The sequence below is a fragment of the Mycteria americana genome, chromosome 1 (genome assembly GCF_035582795.1).
Source record: "Mycteria americana isolate JAX WOST 10 ecotype Jacksonville Zoo and Gardens chromosome 1, USCA_MyAme_1.0, whole genome shotgun sequence".
Classification (NCBI taxonomy): Eukaryota; Metazoa; Chordata; class Aves; order Ciconiiformes; family Ciconiidae; genus Mycteria; species Mycteria americana.
The window spans coordinates 174,441,436-174,457,991 of NC_134365.1; the positions used below are offsets into that span (position 1 = coordinate 174,441,436).

Consider the following 16,556-nt stretch of genomic DNA (forward strand, 5'->3'; position numbering starts at 1 on the left):
TATAGTAATTCCCATAACATGCAACTCAAATCATGGATTAGTTTCACCCAGGATTAAATCACCTTGAGGTACACATTGGACTCCCCCATCCTTCTGCGTTACCTACTAAGTGCACCGAGGGCCTTGAGCAAAAACAGTCCCACAAATAGGTTTACCCTTTCCTGAGGACAGAATAAGCCAGACTGTTTTTCCCAACAAGTTTCTTATATGTGCTATGGGGATCTTACCTCCTTCCACAGTGCGCAGGGGTTTTGATTGGGCAGGGCCAGGTCGACTGCCAGATCCTCTAGGGTTAACTAGCCAAGTGGCTTCTGCTAAATGTGTATCCCAATGCTTGAATGTCCCAGCACCCCTTGCTCTCAGTGTAGTCTTTAACAGTCCATTGTATCGTTCAGTTTTCTCAGAGGCTGGTGCATGACAGGGGATGTGATACACCCCATCAATGCCATGCTCCTTGGCCTAGGTATTTACGAGGTTCTTTCGCAAATGAGTCCCATTGTCTGATTCAGTTCTTTCAGGGGTGCCGTGTCTCCATAAAACTTGCTTTTCAAGACCCAAGATAGTATTCTGGGCAGCGGCATGGGTCACAAGGTATGTTTCCAACCATCCAGTAGTCGCTTCCACCATTGTAAGCACATGGCATTTGCCGTGGCGGGTTCATGGTAGTGTGATATATATCAATCTGCCAGGCTTTCCCATATTGATATTTCAGCCATCATCCTCTATACCAAAAAAGTTTTAGCAGCTTAACTTGCTTGATTATGGCACACATTTGACATTCACGGATAACCTGTGCAATGGCATCAATAGTCAAATCCACGCCTTGATCACAAGCCCATCTGTATGTTGCATCCCTTCCTAAATGTCCTGATGTGTCATGGGCCCACCGAGCTATAAATAGGTCACCTTATGTTCCCAAGCACAGCAGAGTAAGATGATAAGCAGTACAGCAAGCAGAGAAAGCAAAAAGCAGCCGCTAACAAGCACTAGACTCTAATATACAGTAAGTCAAGCAAGCCCCATGGCAAGCACAGGAGCCTGCTGATTAATAACTAAACAGCAATAACAGCTATAAATTCGATCTGGCACATTCCAGTCAAACCTGTCATTATCTTGAACGCTTCGAGCCCCACGTTGGGTACCAAAAAGGACTCTCATGGTTTAACCCCAGCCAGCAACTAAGTACCACACAGCTGCTAACTCACTACCCCCTGGTTGGGATGGGGGAAGAGAATCGGAGGGGTAAAAGTGAGAAAACTCATGGGTTGAGATAAAGACAGTTTAATAGGTAAAGCAAAAGCTGTGCTTGCAAGCAAAGCAAAACAAGGAATTCATTCACTCCTTCCCATGGGCAGGCAGGTGTTCAGCCATCTCCAGGAAAGCAGGGCTCCATCACACGTAATGGTGACTTGGGAAGACAAACACCATCACTCTGAATGTCCCCCCCTTCCTTCTTCTTCCCTCAGCTTTATATGCTGAGCATGACGCCATATGGTATGGAATATCCCTTTGGTCAGTTGGGGTCAGCTGTCCCAGCCGTGTCCCCTCCCATCTTCTTGTGCCCCCCCAGCCTACTCGCTGGTGGGGTGGGGGAGAAGCAGAAAAGGCCTTGACTCTGTGTCAGCACTGCTCAGCAATAACTAAAACATCCCCGTGTTATCAGCACTGTTCCCAGCACAAATCCAAAACATAGCCTCATAGTAGCTACTACGAAGAAATTCAACTCTATCCCAGCCAAAACCAGCATGCTCTTGCGATAACAACAGGTATTCGGTTTCAGTTGTGTTTTCCTTTGTTTTGGTTCATGAACACCTGTCACAAGTAACTCCCCAGGTCCTTTGTTTATCTCTCTTCTCTTGATTAAATGTAACATTACTGTAGATTTTTAAAGTTCACTTTCCAAGCAGAGGTCATCAACAAAACAGAGAATTTTCTTCTAACATCTTTCTCCCTCTTTTAAAAATCAGAACTGGATGTCTTCATAAGGGATGTGCTATCCCCCACAGGAGTCATGGACTCTACGTAGAGTTTCATGAGTAAAACACTTAAACTTGTATTATCCAGAAGATCACATTACATGATAGTCTCTTTCAGTTTTAAAAGTGTACAGTTTTTATTTTCTGTGACAAAGCAGAACCTTTCAGTCTTCACTCTCAAGTTGGTTTTGCTCCAGTTTCACCAAAAGAACTCCAGCAGTGCACTCTGCGTCAGCAGGTGGTTCCAGTTTGTTACCAAACTGACCGTTTTAAATCGAGGCTGTATCTTTTCCTCCTTAGCTGTCTGTCCATCACTCAATCAGAAATGAAAGTGACCACAGAAAGGTATTTCCAAACATTTAATGTATGGCTATTTCCTCTACTTAATGCAAAATCACAAGACAACAGGTCTTAAAAAGTCCGAATTTGTACATCTGGTTTGAGTCTCAACAGACAGCAATGGAGAGTTCAGTAGATAAAAGAGCATTTACCTGGGTGGTTATTTAACTTTGCAGGCTCATTAATCAAGTAGGACAAACCTCATTCAACAAACAGGTGTTTAATTGAATAGGTTTTTTCATCCATCCAATTTATGTTAAAATACCCTGTGCTAATTAGTTCACAGTTACTCCCAAGCTGATTTACAATCAATTCATGTTCTTCACAAACATTGCTGATGTTTTTAGGTGAGAAGTAAACAACAAATAAAGGAACCATACTATTTTGAACTGACCTAAGTTATTGTCACGATGCTGTAAATGTTGAGGCAAAATACTAATCACGTAATGACCAAAGAGAGCAAGAACAAGCAGAACAAACGACACAGTTTCATTTGCATTGATCCCCTCTCTGCTACCATGTAGAGTTTGCAGCAGGGGGCAAGGAAATGAATTAGAATGGTCTATAAGAAGAAAGGGAATCAAGAGGGATTTTGAGACCAAGGATGAACACGGTCATAGTCTTCAGTACGTAAGTCTTGAATCAGCTTTGCAAGGACAGGCAGCATTGTGGAAGGCACTGAAAAGACTGAACCTTAGCAACCAAAGGACAAACAAAGAAAGCTTGGCAAGTATATAAAGGGCATATAAAGTGACTAGCTTGTAGGCATTTACATTGGAGGTGAGAGCCCTCACAGATACATTTTCTGGCATTTTCTCCAAACTCCCATCTTGCAAACTCCATTCTTCCTTTTTGGTTCTGGGAAGGTGGCTAGGTGTTCCACTGTGAAAATATTCTCCATGATGGGATATCTCTCATATCTCAGAGTTTTTAAAGGAAAATCAATCAGCTACTGAGGGAAAGGCCAACTGCTACTATGTTGTAGTTTTGAGGGCTACGTGGGTGGGAATTATTAGCTCACTGAAAATTAGTTCCTGCTGAACACTGAATGAAACTCCCAATACTTACTTTCAAATTGGTTTTGAGCACAAGCATGTGGGAAGCAGCTATTAAGTTACATGGTGATAACCTGAATGTGGTTTTCTTACCAAGACTATATTTTTGGACCTTGATTCCTTTTGGTGTTTAAGATGTCAGCCTGTGATTTAAACATGGTAGAAAAATTTGTAGGTGGAGAATTAATCAATTTCCTAATTGTGGGAATGACACCAGAATCCCAAGTACATAACAACTTACTTTAGAGGTGAACTAGTGTAACGACTGCCTACTGGAGAGCAATGTGCAAAAATGAGGAATTCAAAAGCTTTGTGCAGTGAGTGGGGAGGAGTTAGAACACCAGAATAAGAGTGGTTTTAGCTCTTAGCTTGATTTTAATTCAATAACTATACTTTAAATGTAGCATGAGCAATCACTTTGAGATGTCAGCTGCTTTAGATGGAATATTAGGTGAGCAGAGAAGGGACACCAGGAGGGCATGTTTTCAATGTCAGCTTCATCTTAAGCTGTTTGGGACCCTGATCTTCAAGAATGAACATCCATAATGAGGACTTCTGAACTGTAAAATGGAATATGAAACTGAGAGACATTGTTTTATGATACCAAAGTCCTCAGCTTAACACAGACTTCTGGAGCTGCTTTTTCAGCTCTGTAAATAAGGTATTATCTATGCCAAGAGACAAGGAGATGAGTCTTCTTTTCAAAGGAGCAGATGGCAGAAGCATCGGAGGCATCCTACTTCTTTCTTCTTCCGTGCAAATAAATATATTTTAAAATGCTGAACCTGATATGAAGTTTATTTCAATAATTAATGTAAGTGGTATGCACTTGGAGTCTAGGAATTCCCATCACTTCTGGGCAGTGTCCACAGAGAGATCTTGGAACAGAAGAATCCTGTGCCCTTCAAACTGTCACAGATTTTTTTCATACAGAATGCATTCATTTGTTCTATCAGCATATTTGTGGAGATGCTAGAAAAATGTATAATGTAAAAACAACAAAAAAAGTATAAAAGCAACCTTTTCTATTTTGAAACCTAAGAATCCCCTCAAGTCTTGGCTTTTGCTTTTTCCCCCCTCTAACCCAGCTGCTCTTTGATCTGTCTCTTCCAAAGTGGATAAATATATTTTAAATTATTGCTAGCCCCAGGGGAACCGAACTGGTGTTAGCTAGCAAGGAGATGCTTTTAGGAAATGTCACTAATGTAGGTGGCAAAAATGGCAAGAAACTGTTGAGGACTGCAACAGCTCAGCTAGATCTGAGCCAAACTTAGGGCTGAAATAAATGAGTGCAACATTCAGTGTCTTCTCTGGGATATTCAGCCACTGAAGCTCTCTGAAATTTCCTGACTGTGCCTTCTTCTCATTAGGAATTGAAGAACAGTAAGTTCCAGGGGGGCAGTTTACTCCCATATGCAGCTTTTGGATTAAAATACATAGGCTTACCAAAACTAATGTCTACAGAAATATAGAGATTTGGAGCTGCATTCTGCACTGTCTTTTTATATCTGTAAAATAGCAACAAACTATCATCATTCTAATTTGTTGAGTTGTCTTGTCAGTTGGGCTACTTATGCCTAATTAGTGCCAAAGTTTGAATATAAAGGAAGTTGAACAAGTCCTTGGGTTGGACTTGGAAGACAGAGGACATCTTCAGTGGCCTATGCAGGGAGCTATCCACCATATTACAAACATTAAGAGTGGATTTCTGGTTTCTGTAGAGTGATTAAGTGAGTTGAAAGCCTAGATAGATTACACAGTTAAAAGAGGGAGCTAATGTTTCTGAAAACTGGTTAAGGGACTGCAAGTCAGGAGCCTACTCCTCTGCTTTGACCACAGAGGGATCTAAAGCACCTCTGTAGAGGAATCAGGATACTGTGTCTGGAACAGCCTGGAGGTAACTTTTAGGCATGTGCAGATCCAAGGATGGTCTGAACGCATCTTCTGGAGGCACTTTCGCTTGCTGGGGTGCGGAAAGCTGAGGGCAGATGCCTCTCAGGGTGGAGAGAGGAGGTTCCTTCCTCCACACAAAATTTATTAGTTAGTGAGGCTTCCCAGAGAATAGCCTTGTGTCTCTTGCACCAATTGCTGATTATAGAAGTGACCAACTCAGTGCTCCTTAGAGAAGTCACTTGCTTATCAAGCTATAGCCTCTCTCTTTTTGATCTCCTCATCTACCTTTGTAAATCCTATATGCCTTTCTATACACCAGTCAGATTCAGGGGGAACAATAAAGATGCATCCATATAGGGTGACATCATTCTTGTCCTGCAGTCGTATGTAACCTGAAGAGTGAGGTATATTCCTGGTATGCAGAAACAAGGTTTAAAAATCAGTCTAAGAAAAATCCTCTGGATAGGAATAAAAAGTGGACACTACCGTTGATTATGCTTTCTGAGCTCAACACAGTGCTATTTCAGTAATTTAGACATGATCTGATTACACCGAATGAATCAAACCCTGTAAGGTGAAGTTCACCTGTCCCCAAATGCAGGCATTACTGAGCATGCATAACAAACTTTGACCAGGTGCCTAGGAAATACCATGGCCCAAGACCTGAGCTCTGCCTGATTTTCAGATGTATTCAGAGGGCCGGATGTGTGTGAGACAAGCCAGTCAACTGTTTTCTGAGACTCACAGGACATGATTCATCTAACCTAATTTTAGATATCTAAAATGTAGATGATGACATCTGAGCCAGACACTGTAGGCTCCCTTTACAGATAATGGAAAGAGAAACAGACACTTGTAGGGTTGTTATTCTGGTGTAGTTTAGATATCCACCTTATGATAAGTTGACTTACACAGTCACACAGACTGCTGCTCTCCACCAGGGAGGCTGACCCGACGCAGACATCTGCAGTGAGTAGCTGAAGGTACTTTGAATTTTCCTTCATGCAATGTAACCAACACAATCGAGAAAAAGCTTAGGCTAAGTTTCAACTTACTTATGCTTTCCACTGTCCTGAAGTTTGCGATGTTTTTTAAAGTTTGACAGTCAAGGCAACTGCAAGGTAGGGAGTAAGCGAGGACTGCAGTCAGCCTTGTTCTTTATGGTGCCATTAGCAGGACAGGACCATGTTCTTATCTTGCATGGATGTCCATATTTTAGTGAGTTTTCCCAAATGCCATCCACTGGTATCTGCTTTTTTCTGACTTGTCCAGATGCCAAAACACAGAGCTCTCTCTTCTCTTGGTTATGTTGAATGGTCATGCTAAAGATGCATTAAAATGTATGTGGTTTTTTAGGGAAAAACTTTGATTAAATAAAAGACATTTGCATTTAGAAACAAGATGGCTTGAATATCTTCTTGAGCTTAGGTGGCTAGCAGGTTTAAATCATCTCACTTTCTGTAACCAAAACCATTCAGTGACTAAAATCATATCCAGCCAGCTGGAAGCCACCTGAAACAGGCGTCCATCTATGGATCAGTTAAGTGTGGCTTTCAGTGTAAGTGTGAATCAAGCTTATGCCTTTGGATCAGTTGCAAATTGACTTACAGATTCTATCCTTGTGCCTCAGAAATGCAACTCAGTTTCTGAAAGGAATGAAAAACACCTTTATGTGAAGGTCATTGCTTCCCATAAGCTCTCTGGGAAGACAAATCATGACCTCTCTTCCTTTGTGGTATGCCCTATACACATATGGCAATGTTTACAATGGAAAAATAATACAAGGGAGCAAAAATGGAGTTTGTTGGGGGAATTTTTTTACTTTCTTCCCAAAATTTTGATTTTTTTCAAATAAGCTCACTGAATCCTAGCATAAGGAAAGAAGGAAATAGGTGCCAGATTTGAAATCCATCAAGGCTGAAAGTAGGTTTTTACATTGAATTCAGTAGATGGTTTGGTCAATCACAGATTACATCTGCTGTCCTAAAGGTCTGTCTTATAGCAGTTTGCAGTGTAGCTTCTTCTCTTTGATTCTTTTTAACATTTCTAATAAACTAACACTTTTAATTTTTCATGGGAAACAAAAGCCTCTGGTTAAAATACCCCTGATGATTCCTGTAAATTCATACAAAACCAGGCATTGATTATGAATTACTGCATTTACTCCACTCTGCAAATTGATACCATTTTGGAAATGTGTGGTTTTGATCAAACCAACCCCATGAGCTGAACAATGCTGCCACTTCAGAAAAAAAGTGATATTTTTAAAAAAAAATAAATTGAGTAATTAGTTCATAATCTCCTCTTGCAGTTTATTGTTTGTATTTGTCTGACAGGTTTAGCAAACTTTTCTGATACACTTTTCAACCACTACATTTGTGGTTTGATAAAAAACTTCACGTGTATGAATAATCTGTGATGATATGGCAATACATTTTCCTTCATTCTGCAATGCATTAGCAGCACATATCCTACTAAAACTGGACAGGAATGTATTACCAATTTGTTTTGTAGGTATTTAGTTACTCAGTGAGTAAATAAATTCATATTGTAAATTAAGCATTTAAGCTTCACTGCACAGAAGTGGCTTTTACTTACAATATGTTTGTAATATGAATTAGAGCAGTTATCTCTAACATGGTGTATTAGCAGTCTGAAGTTGAAAGAGGAAACTACAATATTGCAGTGTTCTCAGAAATGTATCTGCACGGAGTTAAAAAATAAAAATTGAAGTTCTCAAAGTTCTGGCACAGGTAACAATATTATTATAGATACAGTCCCAAAATGTGCTTTTTGTAGTTAATAAAATATAACAAACCCTTGATATGTAGGATTTATTATAAACAATCACATGCTAATTTTTGCTGTTTCTCACAAGAATTGAGAAACTGAGCTTTTATTTCCTTGTTTCTTTAATAACACTTTCCAATTTTTTCAACAATATGTAAAAAATCTTAGAACTATCTTAAATATAAGGTGAAAAACAATGTTCATTTTTCATTTAGTTCTGCCATCAGTACTAGTAAAAGTGGCAACAGCTTTAACCCCCCCTTAGTTTCCCTGTAGGAAGAGATCACATGGACCAAGGCTGGCAGTGTGCAGGACTGTTCATTTGATACAGAAAATATTTTATGATATAGACAGCTATGCCACCATTCTGGAGAACTGCTATATCTTTTTGTAGATATCTTGTTCGTGCATAAAAATGAATGTTATTATCTCTCTTGTAACGCTTATTTTGGCTATCTGAAGGGCTTTCTAATGCTCCATCAAGTACTCCAGTTTTCTCGAAAATGGATGTGGCTGGTGGTGATTCATCTTGCACAGAATAATTAATTGGCATTTTCAAGTGATGATCAATCTAGAATGATGTGATTGGGATTATTTGCTTAAAACACTATTTCACTTATTGACAGTGTGTGGTTTCTGTCATTATTTTGATGTGTAGTGGCAGAATGCTCCAAATAAAGATAGCTGGAGCTGCCTGTTACAGAAAACAGGGAAAAGAGCTATATTCTGTTTGAAACCATGGGATGGTTTTCATTGAGTTCATGCAGTGGACTCCTGGACATAATTAAACAGCATGTGGAATTCATAAGCTCACAAAGCTCCCTTCACAAAGCCATTGCCCTAAAATATGTAGACTTAAATATCTTTAATGAAATCCTCAGAGCAACAAGTAACTCCCACTCACTACAAGTGGATTATTACAGTCTTCACAGCCTTGTGGAAGTTTTAATTGAAGGGCACTACTTAAAGGGATGGTGTGGGATGACTCTAAGGTAAGATTGATCAGTACAGGCAGAATTTTATTACAAGTGTCAATTAGATTGAAAAGTGTTATAAAAAAGATCATTTGCATAGCTTTAGGGGACAAGGAGACACATTATTCTGAAATCTCCTTTGCTGATTGTTTAGTGATTCTCTAAGGGCAACAGGGAGGAAATATTCCCTCCTGCAAGAGGAGACAGTAGCCACTTTCTGACTGGCTTTGATTTAAAGCTCGTTAATGAGATATGTGCAGCTAATTAAGAGAAGGGAGAATTTAGTTATATACCACAGTGGAGAACAGCATTTATCAGAGAGGATCAGACTATTGCCCTATGGAAGTTCAGTGCTGCAATACCAAGAACGATTCAGTTCCAATACTGCAGAGGAGGGCAATACAGCAAGTAGCTAAGGCCGGTTGAAGACACGTTTTTTTCCCCTAGAAAAATAAGGTTGCACTGACAATGCATTCTTTTAATGAAAAACCTCATTTTTGTTAATTCAACACAGTAAGGACACAGTAAGGACTTCCTTTTCATTTTCACCCTTTTTTCCTCTGGAGGGAAGGGACAGATTAGCAGACAGAAAGCCTTTGGCTGTTGCAACTAGATCTTTTTTGGTACTTGAGCTAGACCATGGGAGTGTCTACAATAGCATTTTAGTTGGGAGCAGGAGCATCCTTCTGAAACAAATCTTCCTGCAGCCTGCCACTTCCCATACTTTTGCTTCCATCACAGAAATGGAAAAGTGATCACAGAAATGAGTGTGCATGAATTAGGTTTCAGACTGAAACATGTCTGAAAGATATACTCCAGGCATATACCTAGTCTGCTCCAGTTGCTAATGAGCATCCAGGCCCTGGACCAGTCTAGAGCTAATCCAAAATAAAAAGCTTTAATAATAATGTTGGGATCTCAGCACCAACTGTTTCACTCTAGTGATCTGTTCCTTTTGGGCTGCACTACTTGCTAATGCAGGTATCGTAGGTGTCTCTCTACACAGCATAGTCACGCCTGGTATGATTCACGACCATGCAGCCAGTAGTGCAGTTTGACTTGCCCTAAGGCATCAGAGACACATCTGCACTGACCTCACACATTGGACCCAGGACTTACAGAAAATCCACTCTGTGTGGCATTGGGAAGGCCAAGTGAGATAGATACTCCACAGTGCCTGAAAGGACAGTAGGTGCCTGTGTTTAGGCAACGCAGTCCCGCTCACTGTCTCGGAATTCATCCCCAGATTGTAGGCACTCAACCTTCAGTATACAAACATAGACATCTGTATATAAGCTTGTTGTTTGTATTCCATTAATGAAAATAGATGACCTAAATATAGTGCCTTTTTAGACGTCCTGGGCACCTACCTGTCCTCCAGGCCACCTGTCCTATCAGCTACTATGGTGTAGATGTCACACATGCCATAGAATAACTCAAGATGCTGAATTCCACCTGGAGACAGTACAGTCAAGTGGAGCCTAGAGAGACATTCAGTTCGTCTGAAAGTAGATGTAGGACACAGTTCAGCTGCCTAGACTTAGGCATGTGGTGCTGTATGAGATACCTCAAGGTATACAAAATATCTGCACAGGGCTCGTGGCTCTGACACAGGATTTATGGGAGACTCACAGCCTTCTGCAGCTGTATACCAAGGTGCGATACCCTACAGTGCCTGAAAGGAGGCAAGATGCCTGTGTTTGACAATGGGCTTGGACAGAGCAGCACATTGTGGAAACAAGGATAACATATTTTGTCATTTGCTTTGTCGCTTCCCTCCTCCATATAATCCAAATTATTTTTGCCCTTGTGAGAGGTAGTGAATATGCATTGCCAGGTAAAAATAGTGTGAAAATGAAATATTGGGGGGAAAAATATTCACAAGAAAAAATCAGACTTCTGCCTTCAGGTCCTTCTCTTTCTGTGCCTTTTCCAATGGATGAGTTCCCAGCAAGACCCAAATGTATGGTAAGAAAAAGTATGTTTCTCAGTATTGTGTGACTTTGGAACTTTTCTGTGTGAGGGAAAGCTAGGCACATCTCATGTTCCCTATTCTGGAATATGAATATCATCTCCTGGTTGTATTTTTTCCGCAGATCAGTTATAGTGTTCTTCAGGGAGATGAGATCACCTTTTTGAAGGAAATTACAACTAGGGATCTATCTTAGAACTTTTCCAATACCATGCATATTCATCTATTTATTTCATTTCAAATTTTGTTTTATTCACTTTTCAGGGGGCAGATTGCAGTTTATGGTGAATACATTTTTTGTCAGAAGAAACTTTTATTATTACTATCTGCAGTTTCTAAATTGTACTTTTGGCTACTTACATAATATCATACAGCCATTTCTTTGTCATGTGAACTGAAAGTCTAAAACTACATAAAAAAATAAACTGAGAGAAATTAGAAATACTTCATTTGATGCATTAGAGGTAGCAGAGGGACATAGTCATAATGTGTGCTATTGCTGCATACAGGTCTTTCTCTTCTGCCATTTCTGGCTAGCAAGCTTATAGGTGTTAAAGCAGTTCTTGGTATTCATCCCTCAGTGCACCACTTTGCACTTTGTACAATTAATTTTTAAACCATTTTCTCTACTCAATCTCCAGAGTCATTTACCTGTTTCTATAAAATATTGCAACATTGCTCTTTATTGATGTGTAATGCAACTTCAAGTCACAAGCAAATGTCATCTGAATACAGCTATATTGCTTGCCTAACTCAGACATTAAAATGTTAAATAAGTTTGGTCTCAAATTTTCAGGAAAGCCTAGTAAGAACCTCCTTCCAGTCCAATAAAACTCCTTGTAACACAATCCCTTGAGTTAGCTGCATTTTATCAAATACATAATTTTTGTTGTCTCTGTGAAAACTTACTCTTCCACCAAATTTTCCCCTAGTAATGGACGTAGTACAAAAATCAGTAGCTACTCCACAATATATTTCTCTCTTAAGATACAGGAATTTATTTTGCTCTTCTCTCAAGCACGGTAACTCCTTCAACTTGATAGATTCATGAAAAATATTGGTTTGATGGCATGGCTTATTTAGGTAACTTGCCAGCTCAGCATGACTTGTTAGTGGTCAAACTGAACATGCAGTTCTGAGAAAATATAATTTAGTTATGCACATTCACTTGCTGTTGGTTTTGATCATTGACTAGAATGTAATGTAGAGATCAGTGTTCAGTTTTGTGGATGTGGAAGTGCATGCCTGCATGTGTGGAAATTAGCTGCAGAATCACAGAATCCTGAAATGAGAAAAATGTTGATTGGAAGATCATCTAGGCCAACCTCCTGCTTGACGCGGGACAATGGTCAATGCTGGATTAGGTCAGATGTGGCTCTGTCTAGTTTTTGGTGGATACAATTTCTCATGTATTTGCTTGAGTCCTTTAACGTTCAAGGAAAGCAAAAACAAATGGGTCATGAGTAAGGGTGATGTGAAATTCAGATTTGCATTTGAATGAATATTCGCAGATCTCTTTCATATTATTCCCTCAGGCCATGAAAAGTACAGGCACAGATTACTGAGAACTCTCTAGACTGACTGATTGATATGGTTTGTATTTGCCATGTAAATGTATAGTGTTTAATACTGTATCTATACAAATATAATGCTGATTGACAAACTTGCCCAGAAACAGTCATCTCCGAGGAGGAGGAAGTCATTAACATTTTAAAAAGCAAAATCCTAAAGGAAGGCTCTTCAGACACCGCAAAGGAAGGTGGTACTTTGAAATGTGCAAAGGTATGAGCAGTCAATATTAAGGATTCCTTTGTTTTTATTGGAACAAAATTCAAGGATTTTTTTTTCAATAAGAGAAACACTTGATATGCAAACTAGAAGAATTCAAAAAGGATTGAGGAATAATTAATTTTATAATATATATTTGAACATAAAAACAGAATTGTAAATTGCATATTTAAATTTTTAAAAATGTGAAAATGTACAACATGTTAAAGAACCCTTTAGCATTTGAGCTCCACAGAGGACTATAAAGGGAAGGACACTAGCTCTGAATATAGCCTACTTGCTCACAAGTTTCCAGAGAGCAATCCTCTAAGTCAAACAATGTGCTGCTGTTCAGGGGGGAAAAGCATCATTTATTAGGTAAGTTTTTTTTAACCTAGGTAACTTATAGCACATGAGTAAGATATCAGTTGAGACAGTTAGCATTTATTGTAGTGCCCTCCCTTGAAGAATGAGAAAGTAGTTTCCATTTTAATGAGCAGTTGTAAAGGAGGATGTTAGTTCACACAGCGTCAGGGAGAGAATTGCTGATGGCATGAGCAAGAAGTATAATGAGTTTTGTTTTTATCAACAAAGTTTGCTGCATCTTCCAGTTTCCTTTTCAGTCCCTGTGCACCGTCTTGTCAGAAAAGGTCCCTGCACCTTTCTTGATGCCCTCAATCTACTTTGCCTGCATTGATCTAGATACCATTCTTTTCTTCTGGCTTTTTGATTCCCTTCATCCTTGGTCTTGTCACTGTTTCTCTTTTTGCTCATTGCTTCCTCTCCTGCCTGCTAAAATGGGAGACATCTTCTCAAAGGACAGCCCACGTACCATAAATTTTAAAACAATGGTGTTTGTGACCATGTTTCCTAGGTTCCGCTTGCCCCCCCCCAAAAGACCACCCCCAACTGGTTTGACCAACTGTATAGGGTGCTTTCATCTTCCTCAAAATACTGAGGAAGGATGATAAAGAGCATATGAAAAGCCATGTTTGATTCTATCATCTGCTGGATGATCACAGAAATGTGTAACTCACCTATCATTTATTGCAAGACTTGTAGTTAACCTTTAAAATTGCAACTTTGTGAGGCTCCCCACTTTGCTGCAGCACGTCTGAATCAGAACATGAACACTGTGGGGCAGGTCTGCAATGTATTAAACTGGCTTGCTACCTATTAACATTGCAAACTGAGAGCTCTCTGTGTGATTCCTCAGCTGTGGGATGACTCACTGCAACTTGCTCTCTGCTGGAAGGGGACTTGCTGATGCCTGCAAGATCCAATTCCTTTCCAAAAACAGGAGGTGGACCTGTGAGCCTCCCACACTAGCTCTCTGCAGGCTGGCCAGCGACAAGTAGAGCAATGCATGAAAGGTGATGTAGGCTATATTTAAAGGTAAGCTGTCGTCCTAGCAGTTCAGCTGTGCCTAACCAAATGTTGTTTCGAAATCCACCAACCTGGGGAACCAGAAATGCAATTTCTGGAAGGCCACTTCACCTCTTTTTCTCCCTAGACCTATAGCACTAGGATTTCTCCCTCATTTCCAGTGTAATTGATGTGATGACTTACAGACAAGGTTGATGATTCTGCTTCTCAGTCTTGCCTGAAAGTCAATACCTTTCCTGAAATCACGGCCTTCTTATCGGGAAGTCACTGAAGGTGCTATTCTGCTTCACGATTTCTCCAGTAACAAGGGAGTTTCAAGGGCCAATCCATTTGCTCTTCTCCCCCACTTGCCACAAGTTATTGCCTATGCAGCAGTACTTGTTCAACTGCTTGTGCAGTCATGACCTAAAATTGGTCATTGTAGTGATCCTGTGTTTTACAAGCCTTCCAAAAACAAGGGGGAAGATGCCAAAGATGACTTCTCAGCAATGGTGACCAGCACATACATTCAATATTATTTGGTACTTACAATATTCTAGGCCTAACAAACCAACAGGAGATCTTGTCAGCTGCCTGCTGGTTCCAGGCGCTCACGGATACTTATAATCAGTTTTCTGCCCCATTCCTACTTATTCCTTCAGCCTCCCCCTCCCCCCTTATCTGCCCTTCTCCCCCCTTATACTCTCCTCTGCTTTTAACCCACATACTGCCTCTCCTTCTTGGATTTCAGTATAGGTCCTCCCCTTTCTAGGGGAAACTGTAGGAACTTTTTGTGCCCTGATCTTCTCTTTGGCCAAATACTTGAAGCTGGCACAGGGGAAACAGCAAGCAAAGTGTTCTCCTGTGGGCAAGGCTGGACTCGCAAAGGAGACCAAAACTTCTTCTTCCACCATGAGATTGGTCCTTGACAGCTGGAAGCACTCCTCATATCTTGCATATGGCACACTTTTTTACAGTGGCATTTATTGGTATATGTAGAACAATTTATAAGGATGCAAATCAGTGAAATACTTCACTGGTTTAAGGAAGACAGAAGTCTGTGGGTAGGAACACAAGGTTTCTCCCAAGACTACTTTAAGCCTAATTCAAAGTCCAGTGGAGGCAGCTGGAATCTTTGTTTCTCTTGGTTTATCTGCTCTATTTATAAATACAATTACAGATGCAGTGGAGTAGTCTTGCAGTGTTTGATTACTCACTGCAAACACAGGTATTTTCAAGTTGTGGGTGAAAAATATTAATCCCATAGCAGGTCGTCTTGTTTACTGTGATACACAATTATGAAAAAGTTAAAAGAAATTAAAAAGTGAAGTTGAAGTTTATTCTGCAATAATGACTTGCTTAGAGAGAGAAGTTTTCTTAGGAACTATTTGGTGCAGGAAGCCTATATAGCAGGTCTAATCCTGCTTAATGTGAATTACACACACAACCATAGATATACCCGATATATTTTAAATACAAAGTGAGTACTGGTTGAAATATGAAATCCATTGCTTCTTCTTTGCAATTTCAGTGACTCATATAATTGAATTACAAGATCTGTGTTTTTAATAGTAGTGTGTTATTTCTCTCAGTCCCTCCCTCAGATTACTAGTATTATAAATGTTTTTTAACCAGAAAATCTTTATAGATGATGTTGAATTTTACAGAAAAATAAATTAATTGTTTCCTGATTTAAGTGAGCTCTTGGTGAGTTTTATCCGTTGTGAGCAGAACACACATTTGTTTGTATTCTAGACTCATCACATTTTACAATGTTGAAAAGTGCATAACAAATAATTTTAATTAGTTTTTAAAGGACAAGTTGATTTTGCATTTTTGCTTGCTGCCTTAGAATATTGCACTCATTTCTATGAGGCACATATTCAGACAGCTCTTTCTTAATAAGGTAAAAGTTGTAGAAAACATGCATTTGAGATTTTGTAATTAAGTACTCAATTTGAGCACACTTACAAATGCCAGAGGTAATGATTCTTTGAAGCTTATCTTCATAGTAATATTTTCATACTACAAAAAAGGCAAGTAATACTGTGACCACACAAAATTAGAACCGTAAATTAGATTAGCCCTTTGCTTAGTTTTTCACTAAACAACCAGTTCAATAAATCACTCTGCATGGCCTATACATTATGCTTACTGCTTTTCCTGTATCTACATCAGCACAACAGTGTGCCATAAAATGTTATTTGAGATATGCAAAGTAAGTCAATGGATATTTTAAAAACAAAAAAGAAAAGAGAGAATTTTTACTATTTGAAATGCAGTACTGTTTCCAGAGGATATTTGGTTGGAAAAATATGAACTGGCTGTAGCAGTTCAGTAGGAGCATACAGTAAATTTCTGCATTATCCTGCTCGTACAGATACAGTTACTGGCTGCTGTCGTAGGTGACAGGGCCAACTTCAGG

General features: G+C 39.6%; 1 long non-coding RNA gene across 2 annotated transcripts in view; it reads left to right on the forward strand.

Annotated features, from left to right (window-relative positions):
* The first annotated feature begins 6,159 nt into the window (after window positions 1–6,159).
* The window catches only part of LOC142404969 (uncharacterized), a 116,133-nt gene continuing 105,736 nt past the window's right edge, over window positions 6,160–16,556 (forward strand). For both annotated transcript variants that reach the window (XR_012774016.1, XR_012774015.1), the window contains exon 1: window positions 6,160–6,246. This is a non-coding gene — a long non-coding RNA (uncharacterized LOC142404969). The remainder of the gene's footprint in view (window positions 6,247–16,556) is intronic.